Below are 19,145 nucleotides of genomic sequence, written 5' to 3'. Positions count from 1 at the left end.
TAAATGTATGTAAACTTTTGACTTCAACTGTAGATAACCACTTATACACTGGAGAGAAACCGCCATCTTACTCCTCAGGAGAAGAAATTGAGGAATCTGGACATTGTGTTTATTCAGATACCCCGGTCAATAACCCTGCACCCAAAAAGACGAAGAAAGATTTGTCTTTGTGCAAACTCCGATTGATGCTGTCACTGTAAAGATAAACGAAAGAACCGATGGTCTGGAGAAAATGATACGCGAAAACACATCCAAAATCGTTGACCTCGAAAACTCCCTGAAACATGCATATGAGAGTATCAAAGATCTTAAAAGTGCAAATACTGCACTCACTGATAAATGTACTACACAGAAGAAGTCCATCACCAACATGCAAGAGCACTTGTGGGAAGCGTTAGGTTTCGTTTCTTACGTCCTTTGTCAATCATTGGTTCATTGGTGAAATTAGCATTATGACAATATCTTTAATTAAATAATTCAAAAACCTTTATTACTGCAATTGCAGACAGAAGTTGACACACAGGAACATAGCACGCATGTTTCTGAGTAAGTTCTGCATCAAACAAAAGGTCTGAAGTTGTTTTATTAAACCGAAGTCCCGCCTTAGTGATGTCACTGACTACGTCATTATCTTTTTACTCCTGAGACCAAAACCCTGCATCCATAGCTATACAAACATAGAGTTTGTGTTTATCTAAAAGCTAGCCAATAAATGTCCCCTCCCCAAAGTTGATTTATTGTGGAATGTCTGAGTAGTCTCTTATCTCCCACACTCCCCTGCAGAGTTCTGTCTCAGTCACACATCATGAGAGCGAGAACAAACAACTGTGGAACAATTCTAAAACTATATAATTAATATATATGTTGTTAATCTGTAGTCTAGGACCCTATAAAATGTAAGGAGGGAGGGATCTTATAACCCCTCCCCTTCTATTAATATAACATAAGCATAATCAATTATTCTAATACATCAAACATTTGTACAGCCCCAAATCATGACCGCTAGGTGAATCCTGACATTTCCCCCTTTGAGACTAATTAGTCTCACAGCTTCAATCATAATATTCTCCTCTGAAATCAAATAGATTAGGCATATCCCCCAGATCCAGTTGATCCCAGTTGATTCTAAAAGGAGAAAAAACTCCTGAGGTTCCTGGAATGCTGTTGGGGGTGGGTGAATCTGGCTATACTCCCATTCCTCTTGTGTCCAGGGAAGAACCACAGAGTTAAATAAACAATGGGATTAAGAGAAATTAACAGGTATCACCTTCAGCACGATTTGTATCAGATTCCACCAACACCATCATTCCAGCATGTTCAAGAGCAGTTAGTCATTTTCTTACAAATATAAACAGTAACCAGTCACCAAACCTCCCACCAGTATAGCAATAAAAAATAAAAACATAGTCAAAATAACTTTTCCCATCACATTTCCAAATATAGCATTAAACCAGTCACCAATTTTGTCAAAACAGATTTTTCAGATTTTGAGAGTTATACTAAGATCAGCAATCATATCAATAATTACAGTCATATTCTCAGAGGAGTCAGGGAGAAGCATAACACAATTTTCAGGATCAATAATACCTAGTACATTACAGTATCCTCCTTCCTTCACCAAAGGATAATCTATAGCCAACTCATGGCAGCTGACGACTGCTTTCAGATTTTGGACATCTAATGAGAGTTGACTAAATCCTCGGATCGTTAAACTCATATGGGCCTGTAAAGAGTAGGTTCAATTATTCACCCACTTTCCCAGAACAGCCACACCCCAGGAGGGTATGATTGACATACCAACATCTCACCCGGGTGTAGGACATGACCATAGGCTTCCTGATTGTCTGGGATGAGTCGTTTGTCATGCTTCGGTTCCCCAGAGTTGGTTTTACCTGTTTCATTGAAAAGATCAGTGACTGCATACTCACATTCATTCAAAAAGTGCTCCCATGCCTTCCTCTATCCTGGAAAAGTTTACACCTGTCACCTGTAAGTCTAACACACTAAAATCCCCTTTATCATAGTTTCTGCTATCACTATACTCTTCTCTCAGTTGACCCATATATTCATGACAAGCTCTAGTATCTCTCATATCTTCCCTCTACCACATTAGGTAAGTTTTCTCCCTTCTTGTGACCACCCCAACATACATGTGTTCCATAATCCCCAAATTTTCAACAGTCTTTCTAGCAAAGCACTTTATTATACATAAATCAAAAGCAAAACACAGTTGTCCTACCAGGAGTGGAACAATCATGGCAAACAGGAACATCATTACCTTCCCCATCACGTTTCCAAATACACCATTAAACCAGTGTCCAATTTGGTCAAAGATGGTGTTGACAGCTTTTCCCAGAGTACCTCCTAATTTAGCCAGGTCATTAATAATAGCTGTCATGTCGTAAGAGGAGTCAAGAAGCAACATGACACAGTAATCCTCATTGTTTATTCCAAGGGACCTGTAGACCACTCAGTCTTTAGCCAATATGTGCCATTTTGTCTCTGGTCACTACTGCCTTCAAATTCTGCACATCTATTGACAACTGAGTAAAACCCTGTACTATCAAATTAGTAAGGGCCTACATGGAATATGTCAAATTGTTAATCCCCTTTACTACAACTCCTACACCTGGAATATTACTAGGGCTGACATCTCTACCTGAGACAGCACATGTCCATAAGCTTCATTATTTTGAGCCATTGCTCTTTTAGCTCTGCCATTCAATCTGAAACTAATTTGCAAAGACATATTCAGCAACGCAGAAGCAAGTAATGTTGCTACTGTCAGTTCAGTTTTCCCCAGATAATAACACCCTTTCCATCCCATGGGGAGGAAAATGTAGCCATTACCCCCACAGATCCAGAGAAGATCCGGAGGTGTCCCCATGCCTTTGCCTATGTTTGACATATTTACCCTAGTTATCAATTGTTGCCCATCCAGTACATCAAAACTATTTGTATCTGTTTTTAGGTCTGTGTAAGACAGGCAATTAGTGGTGTTTCCTACATCCACATTCCCTGAGTTGCAGATACAAACAGGGGGCGTTATTGTGGGTTTTAATCCTGCCAACACAACATCTCCTTTATCATTTAGGGCTTTACACTACCAGTCAGATACTCTCCCCATTGTACTTTTGGAGGTCCTATGCTTTTAATCAGCTGGGAATTGTTACCTGGTTGTAAGCTATGAACCTTCTCCTACCTTGGCCATTCAGTCTCAATGTTCCCACCCTCCTTAAATTCTTCAGCTGCATCTGAACTATTACCTATTGGATAATCCACCTTCCCATGTTGCTTCCTTCCCCTTATTGACCAACATCAGAATAGTATAATTGCTTTTTCTTTGTCGAGCCCTAGTATTGTACCTTTTCATAAACTGGAGTAATCTACATCCAAAATCATTCTTTCCAATTGGTACTGCCTGGGTTCCCCACAGAAATGCTGTGGAGGTGGGTTTCTGGAAAATAATTACCCGTGTGCCAGATGTGTTCCCCCTCCCCTGTAATCCAATGTATGTCACTGTTTTTACCCATTTATTATTCTCCTCATCCCTGTCCACAAAGGGAACGGGTAAGATTTGGAGAGCAATAAATACCCTGCATGTTTATTTCCACGGTTGCGATTTTCTTGTTTCACAACCATAGAGTGTGTATATGATGATTTCCTCGACATTTGATGATTCTTCAGGTTCTGTGGATGAACCCTCTGTATGGTTCTTATGGCCTTTTGTCTCGGCCTTCTGCTCCTGTCCTGTGGCTCGGATCTTTTTCTTCCTTCAGATGTTCTCGGGGCCCTGCTCTCCCTCCCTCCAGTCGCTCATCCATGGCTTCCACTCTGGGAGATGCTTGCAGTGGGAGAGATGATGCCAGCCGGACCTCTCCTCTACCTGCAGGGCTGTTGGTGTTACCATGGTTACCTGGAACAGACCCATCCATCGTGGTTGGTTCTATTTTCGCTTTTGGACCCTGAGTTTCACCCATTCTCCAAAGTTTGTGGGTAGCCCGTCAGGGTCTTCACCTGGTATTGGTTCCTAGTGTGAGAGTGGAGAAAACTTACAACAGAAGTTAGTTCCTTCATGTACTTAAGATGGTCACACTATATCTCAGTTATGTCTATCTATCGGTCAGTCATAGGTCTCACCCCTGGGGTGTTCATTGGTCATCTTGTTAACATTTAATAAGGTGTACACCCAATACCTTTGTTAAGGCTGCTGTGCATTTTCATGAGGACAAAAGGTAATCCCTCTACCCATGTCATTCCTGTGGAATGGCATAGTTTGACAAGGGAGCCTTTCAGGGTCCAGATTAGCCCTCAGTAACTCTCATTACTCCGCGGTTGATAGATGGACACAAACTTCTGGTGAACACCCATCATTTTGGCCATTTGGGTAACCACATCTCCTATGAGATGGGTCCCATTGTCTGCAGACAAACCTCAGGCATTCCTAACCTGAGTATAATTTTCCTAACTAGTAATTTTGCAACTAATTGCGCAATGCAGTTGGATGTTCCACCCACCTGGTAAACCTGTCAATTATCACCAGGCAGTATCTCTTTCTTTTCGCTCTATCATGTCTATAAAATCCATAGCTATGTTGACAAAAGATCCTTTTGGAGTGTGGAACTTCCCTGGTTGTAGTGGAGTTCCCTTGTCTATATTATATAATAAACATGTCGCGCAACGATAAATTAACTGTTTTACATGCCGCTTCAAATTTTCAAACATTCTCCTCCTCCTCCATTCTCCTCTTATATCCCCCTTTTGACGAATGGCTCACTCCATGAGCCAATCGGCAAATAATAAAATCATGGTTGATCCTAAACAGGGCATACTAGACAAAAGATGTAGCCATCAGCCAGACCTAGGACAGAGAGCACACCCTCTCTCCCTCCACACCTGGTGATTGAGAATATCAGCCTGCTGCTGTTTCTCAAGATCAGTAGTTTCAGATGACACAAACGACTAAAAAAATAAAACGCATGTGTGTGACAAAAGGAAACAGCAATTTGGCCGCCTCATCAGCTATGCTGTTACTAATTCTAGCATTATCACACCAACCCATGTATGCCTCAACCTGAACAATAGCCAATGTGTTAGGTTTTCACAAAGCTTCAAACAACTGTTCAACAAAAGGTCTGTTTTTAATAAGTGTGTCCGTGGAATTAGTAAACAAACAAACCCCAATAACATATGCTGAGTCAGAGTAGCCAGTAAAGGCTTCCCTTCCCCCAATTCACAAACTGTGGTCAGAGCTAATAAATCTGCCTGTTGCGCTGATAAATGGTCTGGTAGGGGCTGTAAAACCTCAATATCACCTCCCACATGTTACTACCCTGAGCTTTGATCTATATAAGCAGAACCATCAACGAACAGCACCATGTCAGAGTCAAGCAGAGGTTCTTCAAACAAGTTTTTGTCCGGTACACATTCCTGGGCTGTCCAGATGTCCCTGTTATTGTTACTAATAATTTGCTCAGGGATGCTCCAACAAATTGTCCAGGTTTTCCTAAACAGGAACAGTGAGTTTCAGTGTCTATTATAAATGATAGGTCATGTCCATAACATTAAGAGTATCCATTGGCTCTTCTCTTCCATCATTGAATTCATACTGGAGCAGGGGAGTCAGGCACCTTCATTGTTGATTCTGAGGGAAATGAGATCTGTTGATGTTCTGATTTCCCATTGGCCATGCTGTCCTCTGTCATTTGCAAAGTGTCCTCTTCCAGGCCTAAATTGTCCTTTGCCACTGCTATAACATCTTCCTCTTCCATTTCCCCCACACTGTGAACTTATATGCCCCAACTTCCCACAGGTCCAGCATTGAGTGTTCCAGTCACGAGGAGCTCTAGCGGGCCCATATCCTTTGCCATACCATGTTTTTGTGTCACCATAAGGCTGAATGGGGAAAGGCACAGACCGTGCAGGCACCAGGTTCAGGGGTACCAGATGTGACTGTGGGGGGCCTGCAGGTTGTGGTTGTGGTGAGCCTGTGGGAACAAATTGAGCAGATGTCTTGCATCTTCCAGTCTGTTCCTTTTTGTAGAGTGAGTTGGGGTGGCTAGGGAAAACTCCCTCCAGGAACTGTGCCTCCTTTTTCTTCTAGCACCATCATTCCCATCACAGTTTCTGAGACAAGGGCACTCGTCATCTCCTTCTGTTTGTCCATTTTTATTGTCTGAATTATCTCCTTGACTAAATCCAACCTAGTCTTGTTAAATGAACCAGCTATTGGATATCTACTTTCTCCTGCCATCTCAGTCCATGCCTATATATATATTCCTCTCTATCTCCTTTCAGTGTGTGTTAAATAACAGTGGTTGATACTGCAATCCTATTTCTACTCTCACTTGATCCAGGCTATAGTAAATGGTTCTACTTATACTCAAATATATTTCACACACAGGCCCCAGAGAGACAACCTCATGGTAAACTTAAATTTCTAATGTTTAATCTCAAGAGTGAAGAGTAATAGTTATGTCATACACCAGTGCCCATGGTGTAGGATCACAAAATAACTTAATTTTAATTGTATTTTTAAACTGTCCATATAACGACTTTATAATTCTCTAATATCCTAAGGGGTTGTACATTTCCAATACTGTCCTATGGTAGGAAATTGTCACTAACAAATACGTTCAATGTTTTATTAGAATAACTTCTGTCCTACTCCTAATTTTGTATTCCACTATTGGGCCATTACCCAATAACTCCCGCCATAATCCAGACAAACAAACAATGAAACATACAACGCACTATACATAAACAACTCAACTCAATTCACTTGGTAAATTTAACACAAAATTACCACTATTCATAACCAACTCAACCCATTCATTGGGTACCTCTACAAAATAATAAAAAATAACTAGTATCTGGGTAATTACCTCAAATAAAATTGGGTGATTAACGCTGAAACACCTCTGCAAAACTAACTAGTATTTTACTCTAACCCGGAAAGACTTAGTCTCGTCAAACCACCTCTGCACAATAACTCAAATAATACCGGCAACCCCCGTAGGATAGGGAAAGCCTTAGATGGCCTCGTCAAACCACTTCTGCATAATAAAATAACTAGTAAACAAATAAAATTAATCAAGCTTTCGTTTCATTCATCCCGTTACGTAAATGTACCAAACTAAAATCCGACTACGTCATATTCAAAGCGTATGCCTATAATTTAGATCGAGTGAGGTGCCACTTGCTTGTTAGAGGGAAACCACACCAGTAAATGCCATTTAATTACAGACTTAAACGGGTGTCTGCTTACCTTATTTCATTTTGAGCTCTGGCAACGTGGTGTGGAATCTCTACCAACCGAGGGACACTCACTCCTGGCAAGCTCGCCAAATGTTAGGTTTCGTTTCTTACGTCCTTTGTCAATCATTGGTTCATTGGTGAAATTATCATTATGACAATATCTTTAATTAAATCATTCAAAAACCTTTATTAATGCTGTTGCAGACAGATGTTGACAAACAGGAACATAGCACGCATGTTTCTGAGTAAATTACTCCTGAGACCAAAACCCTGCATCTATAGCTAAACAAACATAGAGTTTGTGTTTATCTAAAAGCTAGGCAATAAATGTCCCATCCCCAAAGTTGATTTATTGTGGAATGTCTGAGTAGTCTCTTATCTCCCACACTCCCCTGCAGAGTTCTGTCTCAGTCACACATTATGAGAGCGAGAGCGAGAACAAACAACTGTGGAACAACTCTAAAACTATATAATTAATATATATTTTGTTAATCTGTAGTCTAGGACCCTATAAAATGTAAGGAGGGAGGGATCTTATAACCCCTCCCCTTCTATTAATATAACATAAGCATAATCAATTATTCTAATACATCAAACATTTGTACAGCCCCAAATCATGACCGGTAGGTGAATCCTGACAGAAGCAGAGTGATACCACAGAAGGTGGGGGTTATGGCTTTATAGTGTCCCCGATGGACCAGGGTGAGAATGTGAAGCGCAAAGTAACTGATATCTGTAACCATATGGCCCCGGACTTCCTGAATGATAACATGGCCATGGCTGTGGATATCGCACATCGTATTGGGAAGAAGCATGATGCCATCGGCAGCCGCTCGATCCTCATCCAGTTTGCTTTCCGCACAGCGAGAGATGCAGTTCGAAAAAAGGAAAGGAAAGCGCCTTTCTGAAGGAGAGAACTTGGTGAGGACCTGCAGCAGACAACAAGCCCGAAAACAATGGAAATTGAAAAAACGTCAACATCTTCCCTATTGTCGTTTTACACAACAACCTCTCCATCTGTTCCATAAACAGATGGAAATTCATTCAACCAGGGTGATTTGTAGCCCCACCCCCCACAATAAACTGAGCATTCTAGTTTTGAATTGTGGTGCTTTGGTTTACAAGTTAAGACTTCTGTTCATACATTTATGAAGCACCTTTTTATACAGTAGGCAGAGTTAAGATTGCATAGGATATTTTTTCTATGTTGTATATATGGACTGGGGGACATGAAACCAGTTGAATAGGAAAGCTTTTTTTCAGTTTTGTAAGGACTGCAATGCAGATCTTGTATTCGTTCAACAGACACATTCATGCAAAGAGGTCTATAACTTCTGGAAAAAATCAGTGGGGCGGTGACATTTTCTTGGCCCATGGGAATAATCATTCAGCTGGAGTTGCAATTTTAGCACACAATTTAAAAGGAACATATTTGTTTACTCAAACGGACACCAATGGTCATTGGCTCGAAGCTGTCATCAACCACATGGACAGATTATTTGTGTTGTGTAATGTATATGGATACTGTTCTAGTCCTCCAAATGATTTACTTCTAGAGGAAATCATGGAAATTCTTAAAAGTCTTCTGGGAAGATATCCATCTCGGCAGCTTATAGTTGGTGGGGACTTTAATATGGTTTGTTATAATGAGACTGATAGATTTCCCCAAAGACCTAATATTGGTTTGAACAAATTGGTGAATTTGTGCCAAAGCCTGGACTTGGAATTGACATATGAAGAATTAAAAACCCTGAAGAGAAACAGTACACATGGAGTAATAAAGATCTTTCACTAAAATCAAGAATTGACTTGTGGTTGATAACCTCTAGCCTTGAGCCCAACACTGTAGAGGTAAAAATACTGCCTGCAGTCCTGATGGATCAGAAAGTCATATGGGTGTAAGAATGTGCAGTGATGATAACAAGAAATACACCGATGGTTATTGGAAATTGAATAATGAATTCTTATTGCATGATGATTTAAGAATCTAATTTCTGTTTATTGGAATTTAGCTACCTCTAATGCAGAATATAGGAAATTTTGGGAACTGCTGAATTAAAAAATGTCAGACTGTATTACTTATAGGAAGCAGTTTTCTTTAAGAAGGATATGTGAGGTAACTGAGCTCTCTAAGAAAATTGCTGATATCACAGAGATTGAGCATCTTGATCTTAGTGAGAAAGCTGAATAAAAAAAATGTAGATAATTAACTATATAAATTATATGATGAAAAGGCTAGAGGAGCCTTCATGAGATCCAGAAAACAATGTCTTGAAAAAGGCGAAAAGAACAGTAGAAAAGAAATGTAAGATTAATGGGGTAACCATTGAGGATAGAGAGTTGATATCAGACTTTACCATTATGTTTTATGAGAATCTTTACTCCTTAGATAAGTTTGAATGACTCTAAAGAACGCCTTGATTCTATAGATAATGTTAACTCGGTTATTAGTGAAGAATCTAATCGGACTTGCTGTCAAGATTTGTCAATTATGGGCATCCAATATGGGACTGCTCAATTAAAAACGAACAAACCTACAAAACCTATGAAGAAATAGCACAATATTTACTTAAAAAAAGGAGGCTATAAAAAAGGACACCTACCTGCCTGTCTGAAGCAAGGGGATTTATTACTCTCATACCTAAACCACACAAGGATCTCTTAATTATTGATAATTGGCATCCAATCATACTCCTCAATAACGACTACAAAATTATAGCCTCAATCTTTGCGAAAAGGTTAAAGTCAGGCTTGAATGATCCGATTGATGAATGTCAATCAGGGTTTATGAAAGGGGGCTATATATCTAATAATTTGATGCTGGTGTTAGATTTGGTTGAGTATTGGGATTTTTTTATTTTTTTTTTACACTTAAGACATTTAGCAGACGCTCTTATCCAGAGCGACTTACAAATTGGTGCATTCACCTTATGATATCCAGTGGAACAACCACTTTACAATAGTACATCTAAATCTTTTAGAGGGGGGGGGGGGGTTAGAAGGATTACTTTGTCCTATCCCAGGTATTCCTTAAAGAGGTGGGGTTTCAGGTGTCTCCGGAAGGTGGTGATTGACTCCGCTGTCCTGGCGTCGTGAGGGAGCTTGTTCCACCATAGGGGTGCCAGAGCAACGAACAGTTTTGACTGGGCTGAACGGGAACTGTGCTTCCTCAGAGGTAGGGGGGCCAGCAGGCCAGAGGTGGATGAGCGCAGTGCCCTCGTTTGGGTGTAGGGACTGATCAGAGCCTGAAGGTACGGAGGTGCCGTTCCCCTCACGGCTCCGTAGGCAAGCACCATGGTCTTGTAGCGGATGCGAGCTTCAACTGGAAGCCAGTGGAGAGAGCGGAGGAGCGGGGTGACGTGAGAGAACTTGGGAAGGTTGAACACCAGATGGGCTGCGGCGTTCTGGATGAGTTGTAGGGGTTTAATGGCACAGGCAGGGAGCCCAGCCAACAGCGAGTTGCAGTAATCCAGACGGGAGATGACAAGTGCCTGGATTAGGACCTGCGCCGCTTCCTGTGTGAGGCAGGGTCGTACTCTGCGAATGTTGTAGAGCATGAACCTACAGGATCAGGTCACCGCCTTGGTGTTAGTGGAGAACGACAGGGTGTTGTCCAGGGTCACGCCAAGGTTCTTAGCACTCTGGGAGGAGGACACAATGGAGTTGTCAACCGTGATGGCGAGATCATGGAACGGGCAGTCCTTCCCCGGGAGGAAAAGCAGCTCCGTCTTGCCGGGGTTCAGCTTGAGGTGGTGATCCGTCATCCACACTGATATGTCTGCCAGACATGCAGAGATGCGATTCGCCACCTGGTTATCAGAAGGGGGAAAGGAGAAGATTAATTGAGTGTCGTCTGCATAGCAATGATAGGAGAGACCATGTGAGGATATGACAGAGCCAAGTGACTTGGTGTATAGCGAGAATAGGAGAGGGCCTAGAACTGAGCCCTGGGGGACACCAGTGGTGAGAGCACGTGGTGCGGAGACAGATTCTCGCCACGCCACCTGGTAGGAGCGACCTGTCAGGTAGGACGCAATCCAAGCGTGGGCCGCACCGGAGATGCCCAGCTCGGAGAGGGTGGAGAGGAGGATCTGGTGGTTCACAGTATGAAAGGCAGCAGATAGGTCTAGAAGGATGAGAGCAGAGGAGAGAGAGTTAGCTTTAGCAGTGCAGAGAGCCTCCGTAACACAGAGAAGAGCAGTCTCAGTTGAGTGACCAGTCTTAAAACCTGACTGATTTGGGTCAAGAAGGTCATTCTGAGAGAGATAGCAAGAGAGCTGGCCAAGGACGGCATGTTCAAGAGTTTTGGAGAGAAAAGAAAGAAGGGATACTGGTCTGTAGTGGTTGACATCGGAGGGATCGAGTGTAGGTTTTTTCAGAAGGGGTGCAACTCTCGCTCTCTTGAAGACGGAAGGGACGTAGCCAGCGGTCAAGGATGAGTTGATGAGCGAGGTGAGGTAAGGGAGAAGGTCTCCGGAAATGGTCTGGAGAAGAGAGGAGGGGATAGGGTCAAGCGGGCAGGTTGTTGGGCGGCCGGCCGTCACAAGACGCGAGATTTCATCTGGAGAGAGGGGGCAGAAAGAGGTCAAAGCACAGGGTAGGGCAGTGTGAGCAGGACCAGCGGTGACGTTTGACTTGACAAACGAGGATCGGATGTTGTCGACCTTCTTTTCAAAATGGTTGACGAAGTCATCCGCAGAGAGGGAGGAGGGGGGGGAGGGGGAGGAGGATTCAGGAGGGAGGAGAAGGTGGCAAAGAGCTTCCTAGGGTTAGAGGCAGATGCTTGGAATTTAGAGTGGTAGAAAGTGGCTTTAGCAGCAGAAACAGAAGAGGAAAATGTAGAGAGGAGGGAGTGAAAGGATTCCAGGTCCGCAGGGAGGCGAGTTTTCCTCCATTTCCGCTCGGCTGCCCGGAGCCCTGTTCTGTGAGCTCGCAATGAGTCGTCGAGAGTCAAAGGATGCAGAAAGGGAGGAGAGGAGGGTTGAGGAGGAAGAATCAGGAGATAGGTTGGAGAAGGTTTGAGCAGAGGGAAGAGATGATAGGATGGAAGAGGAGAGAGTAGCGGGAGAGAGAGAGCGAAGGTTGCGACGGCGCAATACCATCCGAGTAGGGGCAGAGTGAGAAGTGTTGGAGGAGAGCGAGAGGGAAAAGGATACAAGGTAGTGGTCGGAGACTTGGAGGGGAGTTGCAATGAGATTAGTGGAAGAACAGCATCTAGTAAAGATGAGGTCAAGCGTATTGCCTGCCTTGTGAGTAGGGGGGGAAGGTGAGAGGGTGAGGTCAAAAGAGGAGAGGAGTGGAAAGAAGGAGGCAGAGAGGAATGAGTCAAAGGTAGACGTGGGGAGGTTAAAGTCACCCAGAACTGTGAGAGGTGAGCCATCCTCAGGAAAGGAACTTATCAAGGCGTCAAGCTCATTGATGAACACTCCAAGGGAACCTGGAGGGGGATAAATGATAAGGATGTTAAGCTTGAAAGGGCTGGTAACTGTGACAGCATGGAATTCAAAGGATGCGATAGACAGATGGGTCAGGGGAGAAAGAGAGAATGTCCACTTGGGAGAGATGAGGATTACAGTGCCACCACCCCGCTGGCCAGATGCTCTCGGGGTGTGCGAGAACACGTGGGCAGATGAGGAGAGAGCAGTAGGAGTAGCAGTGTTATCTGTGGTAATCCATGTTTCCGTCAGCGCCAAGAAGTCGAGGGACTGACTTCCCTGTTATCTTATTTTTGGATTTTCAGAAAGCTTTTGATACCGTAAGTTACAATTTCATTTTTGATTGTCTTGAGCATTTTTAAGCTGGGTAATCTTTTGGTCGATGCTATTAGAACTTTGTATAATGGTGGCAATATCTATATCAAACTCTGTCATGGAACATCCTCAAGATTTAACATTCATAAAGGAATACAACAAGGTTGTCCAATCTCACCGTTTTTATTTCTGTTAGTATTTTAAACCTTATGCTCATTAGTTTCTCAAAGTCAATTAGCAGATGACACCTCTCTTTTTTTATATGTCACAAGCTAGATGGGCATGTGATATTGTGAAGCAGCTCTCCAAAATGTCAGGTTTGGTATTAAATATTTCCAAAAGTGAGATGTTTGTTCTGAAGGATTAAAGTGCATTCTGGTCTTCTTTTTGTTATGAAGTATTCACTGAGTGTACAAAGCATTAGGAACACCTTCCTAGTATTGGGTTGCAACACCTTTTCCCCTCAGAACAGCCTCAATTAGTTGGGGCATGGACTAGACAAGGTATCAAAAGTGTTCCACAGGGATGCTGGCCAATGTTGACTCCAATGCTTCCCACAGTTGTTTAAAGCCATGAAGTGCTTTGAAAGACTGGTCATGGCTCACATCAACACCATCAACCCAGAAACCCGTTACCCACTACAATTTGCATAACACCCCAACAGATCCACAGATGACGCAATCTCTAATGCACTCCACACTGTCCTTTCCTACCTGGACAAAAGGAACACCTACATGAGAATGCTGTTCGTTGACTACAGTTCAGCGTTCAACACCATAGTGCCCACAAAGCTCATCACGAAGCTAAGGTCCCTGGGACTTTCTGACTTTCTGGACTTTCTGACGGGCCACCCCTAGGTGGTAAAGGTAGGCAACAACACATCTGCCACGCTGATCCTCAACACAGGGGCCCCTCAGGGGAAAGTGCTTAGTCCCCTCCTGTACTCCCTGTTCACTAAAACTGTTTGAATGGTGTCTGTGAGTATAACAGAACTCATATGGCAGGCAAAAACCTGAGAAGATTCCTTATAATTTCTTGGGCTTCTACATTCTCTTTATTGAAAACTGAGGATCTCTGCTGTAACGTGACACTTCCTACGGCTCCCATAGGCTCTCAGAAGGCGGCAAAAAGCTGAATGATGTCTTTGCAGCCCCTGGCTGAAAAACATTAGCGCATTTGGTAAGTGGTCGATCAGAGGACAATGAGACTGAGGCGCGTGCACGAGGCGACACCATGTTTTTATTTTCTCTGTTTTTGAACGTAAACAGGGTTTCCCGGTCGGAATATTATCGCTTTTTTACGAGAAAAATAGCATAAAAATTGATTTTAAACAGCGGTTGACATGCTTCGACGTACGGTAATGGAATATTTCGAATTTTTTTGTCACGAAACGTGTCGGGCGCGTCACCCTTCGGATAGTGTCTTGAACGCACGAACACAACAGAGGATATTTGAACATAACTATGGATTATTTTGAACCAAACCAACATTTGTTATTGAAGTAGAAGTCCTCTCTGGGCTAGGCGGGACGAATTCGTCCCACCTACGCAACAGCCAGTCTAATCCAGTGGCGCGATTTTCAAATACCTTAAAAATCCTATTACTTCAATTTCTCAAACATATGACTATTTTACAGCTATTTAAAGACAAGACTCTCGTTAATCTAACCACACTGTCCGATTTCAAAAAGGCTTTACAACGAAAGCAAAACATTAGATTATGTCAGCAGAGTACCAAGCCAGAAATAATCAGACACCCATTTTTCAAGCCAGCATATAATGTCACCAAAACCCAGAAGACAGCTAAATGCAGCACTCACCTTTGATGATCTTCATCAGATGACAACCCTAGGACATTGTGTTATACAATACATGCATGTTTTGTTCAATCAAGTTCATATTTATATCAAAAACCAGCTTTTTACATTAGCATGTGACGTTCAGAACTAGCATACCCCCCGCAAACTTCCGGCGAATTCACTAACAATTCCTCTAACTCCTCTATTCACTAACTCCTCTATGCACTCGATATGTCCGATTTTAAAATAGCTTTTTGGTGAAAGCACATTTTGCAATATTCTAAGTACATAGCCCAGCCATCACGGGCAAGCTATTTAGACACCCGGCAAGTTTAGCACTCACCAATATCAGATTTACTATTACAAAAGTTTGATTACCTTTTGTTGTCTTCATCTGAATGCACTCCCAGGACTGCTACTTCAATAACAAATGTTGGTTTGGTCCAAAATAATCCATCGTTATATCCGAATAGCGGCGTTTTGTTCATGCGTTCCAGAAACTATCCGAAATGGTAAATCAGGGTCGCGCGCATGGCGCAATTCGTGACAAAAAAAATCTAAATACACTTCGAAGCATGTCAACCGCTGTTTTATGCCATTTTTCTCGTAAAAAAACGATAATATTCCGACCGGGAATGTCCATTTAGCTAAACAGAGGAAAGAAAACAAAGCTTTCGGTCGACGCGGGCACGAGCCTGAGTCTCACAGTACTGTAACCAGCCACTACCCAAACGCGCTACTTTGTTTCAGCCAGAGCCTGCAAAGCCACGATTCAGCATTTTGCCGCCTTCTGAGAGCCTATGGCAGCCGTAGGAAGTGTCACGGGACAGCTAAGATCCTCACTCTTCAATAAACAGAGACAAGAAGAACGACACCTTGTCAGACAGGCCACTTCCTGCATGAAATCTTCTCAGGTTTTTGCCTGCCATATGAGTTCTGTTATACTCACAGATACCATTCAAGCAGTTTTAGAAACTTTAGGGTGTTTTCTATCCAAAGCCAATAATTATATGCATATTCTAGTTACTGGGCAGGAGTAGTAACCAGATTAAATCGGGTACGTTTTTTATCCAGCCGTGTCAATACTGCCCCCTAGCCCTAACAGGTTAACCATTTTCCAGAACTTCTTGGGGTTAGACCCAGAGAGAGAGAACTGCTCCTTAAAGTAACTCACTTTGGCATTCCGGATAGCCTGAGTGCACTTATATACTTAATTAAATAAATAAATATGCATTGTTGTTTAAGGACTTGTAAATAAGCAGTTCACGGTAAGGTCTACATCTGTTGTACTCGACGGATGTGATAAATTATTTGATTTCAAGTTGGCTGGATGTCCTTAGGGATGTCCTTCTTGATACACACGGTAAATTGTTCAATGTAAAAAAAACATCAATGTTGCAGTTCTTGACACACTCAAACCTGTGCGCCTGGCATGTAGTACCATACCCCGTTCAACAGCACTTCAATATTTGTCTTGCCCATTCACCCTCTGAATGGCACACACAATCCATGTCTCAATTGTCTCAAGGCTCAAAAGTCATTCTCTAGTCATCTATGTCATGGAAAGAGCAGGTGTTCCTAATATTTTGTACAGTCGTGGCCAAATGTTTTGAGAAAGACGCAAATATTAATTTCCATAAAGTTTTCAGCTTCAGTGTATTTAGATATTTTTGTCAGATGTTACTATGAAATACTGAAGTATAATTACAAGCATTTCATAAGTGTCAAAGGCTTTTATTGACAATTACATGAAGTTGATGCAAAGTGTCAATATTTGCAATGTTGACCCTTCTTTTTCAAGACCTCTGCAATCCGCCCTGGCATGCTGTCAATTAACTTCTGGGCCACATCCCGACTGACGGCAGCCCATTCTTGCGTAATCAATGCTTGGAGTTTGTCAGAATTTGTGGGTTTTTGTTTGTCCACCCACCTCTTGAGGATTGACCACAAGTTCTCAATTGGATTAAAGTCTGGGGAGTTTCCTGGCCATGGACCCAAAATATCAATGTTTTGTTCCCTGAGCCACTTAGTTATCACTTTTGCCATATGGCAAGGTGCTCCATCATGCTGGAAAAGGCATTGTTCGTCAAACTGTTCCTGCATGGTTGGGAGAAGTTGCTCTCGGAGGATGTGTTGGTACCATACTTTATTCATGGCTGTGTTCTTAGGCAAAATTGTGAGTGAGCCCACTCCCTTGGCTGAGAAGCAACCCCACACATGACACAGGACTGATGGTAGCGCTCACCTTGTCTTCTCCGGACAAGCTTTTTTCCGGATGCCCCAAACAATCGGAAAGGGGATTCATCAGAGAAAATGACTTTACCCCAGTCCTCAGCAGTCCAATCCCTGTACCTTTTGCAGAATATCAGTCTGTCCCTGATGTTTTTCCTGGAGAGAAGTGGCTTCTTTGCTGCCCTTCTTGACACCAGGCCATCCTCCAAAAGTCTTCGCCTCACTGTGCGTGCAGATGCACTCACACCTGCCTGCTGCCATTCCTGAGCAAGCTCTGTACTGGTGGTGCCCCGATCCCACAGCTGAATCAACTTCAGCAAGCCCCAGGACCGTCTCCTAAACTTTCTTGGGCGCCCTGAAGCCTTCTTCACAACAATTGAACCGCTCTCCTTTAAGTTATTGATGATCGGATAAATGGTTAATTTAGGTGCAATCTTACTGGCAGCAATATCCTTGCCTGTGAAGCCCTTTTTGTGCAAAGCAATGATGATGGCACATGTTTCCTTGCAGGTAAACATGGTTGACAGAGGAAGAACAATGATTCCAAGCAACACCCTCCATTTGAAGCTTCCAGTCTGTTATTCGAACTCAATCAGCATGACAGAGTGATCTCCAGCCTTGTCCTCGTCAACACTCACACCTGTGTTAACGAGAGAATCACTGACATGATGTCAGCTGGTCCTTTTGTGACAGGGCTGAAATGCAGTGGAAATGTTTTTGGGGGATTCAGTTCATTTGCATGGCAAACAGGGACTTCGCAATTAATTGCAATTCATCTGATCACTCTTCATAACATTCTGGAGTATATGCAAATTGCCATCATACAAACTAAGGGAGCAGACTGTGAAAATTAATATTTGTATCATTCTCAGAACTTTTGGCCACGACTGTACACTCAGTCAGTGTATGTTTGTGATGTTAGATTGCAGTTGGTCTTCTTTTTAGTAGCAGTAATTTTCCATGAAGAAAAATTGTGGGACTGTGATTTGTCTTTGCTTTATCCAAACCCCTCCAACACACACACAAACACACACAGGGACGTTGGAGTAACATGGTCAAATATTTGAGATTCGAACTAGCAAACCCATCTCTCTAAACTCTAGGCTAACTGCCACCCCTTCCTTGGTGCTTTGGTTTGATGTAATATTGCAGTCTAACTCTATTTAGTGCTAAAAGGGCTTCTTTCTGGAAAAAGATGAGGATGTCATCCTTCGTCAAACATGTCCATTCAAAGACCAAGCATGTAATTATTCTCTTACACAGTTTCTATTGCTTTAATGTCACCCAGTTTAGAACTAGTTTCTTTTTTAGTTCATCTTTGCACTACCCTGTGATTTTTATGTTGTAGACGCCAAGCAAAGGAGCGTGTGGCACGTCAGAGTGAACAGTGGCCAAAGAGACGTCAGGACAATTACTGCCAAAGTAGATGGATGAGGAGGGCCTTGAGATAGCAGTTCGCCACAGCTTGAACAACTTTCGCACTTTGACAGATGCCACTCCGGCGGGAGAAAACAATGGGTAAGTAATACTGTGAAACACTATCATTCCACTATTAGTGCCAGAAACAGTGCCTTTGAAAAGGACTCAGTCCCCTTGACTTTTTCCACATTTTGTTACATTTGTTACATTACTTATTCTATAATGGATAAAAAAAAATATATAAAAAAAATCTCAGTAATCTACACACAATACCCCATAGAATATTTTGGAAATGTATTAAAATTAAAAAGCATACCTAATTTACATAAGTATTTAGACCCTTTGCTGTGAGACTCAGAATTAAGCTCAGGTGCATCCTGTTTCCATTGATCATCCTTAAGCTGTTTCTACAACTTCATTGGAGTGCACCTGTGGTAAATTCAATTGATTGGACATGATTTGGAAAGGCACACACCTGTCTATATAAGGTCCCACAGTTGACAGTGTATGTACAAAAACCAAGCCATGAGGTCAAAGGAATCGTCCGTAGAGCTCCGAGACAGGATTGGGTCGAGGCACAGATCTGGGGAAGGGTACCAAAAAATGTCTGCAGCATTGAAGGTCCCCAAGAACACAGTGGCCTCCATCATTCTTCAATGGAAGAAGTTTGAAACCACCAAGACTCTTCC

General features: G+C 42.6%; 1 protein-coding gene across 2 annotated transcripts in view; it reads right to left on the bottom strand.

Annotated features, from left to right (window-relative positions):
- Window positions 1-468: 468 nt before the first annotated feature.
- Window positions 469-19,145, bottom strand: part of znf511 (zinc finger protein 511) — a 34,505-nt gene continuing 15,828 nt past the window's right edge. The window contains exon 7 of one of the 2 annotated variants that reach the window (XM_014198240.2): window positions 469-3,916. The gene's annotated coding sequence lies outside the window, so the exon portion shown is untranslated. Of the gene's footprint in view, window positions 3,917-7,419; window positions 8,187-19,145 lie in introns of those variants that run through there. The other variant, XM_014198223.2, reaches the window with a different exon arrangement.

Source organism: Salmo salar, chromosome ssa01, assembly GCF_905237065.1.
Source record: "Salmo salar chromosome ssa01, Ssal_v3.1, whole genome shotgun sequence".
NCBI lineage: Eukaryota > Metazoa > Chordata > Actinopteri > Salmoniformes > Salmonidae > Salmo > Salmo salar.
This window is presented reverse-complemented; position numbering and strand designations above follow the sequence as displayed.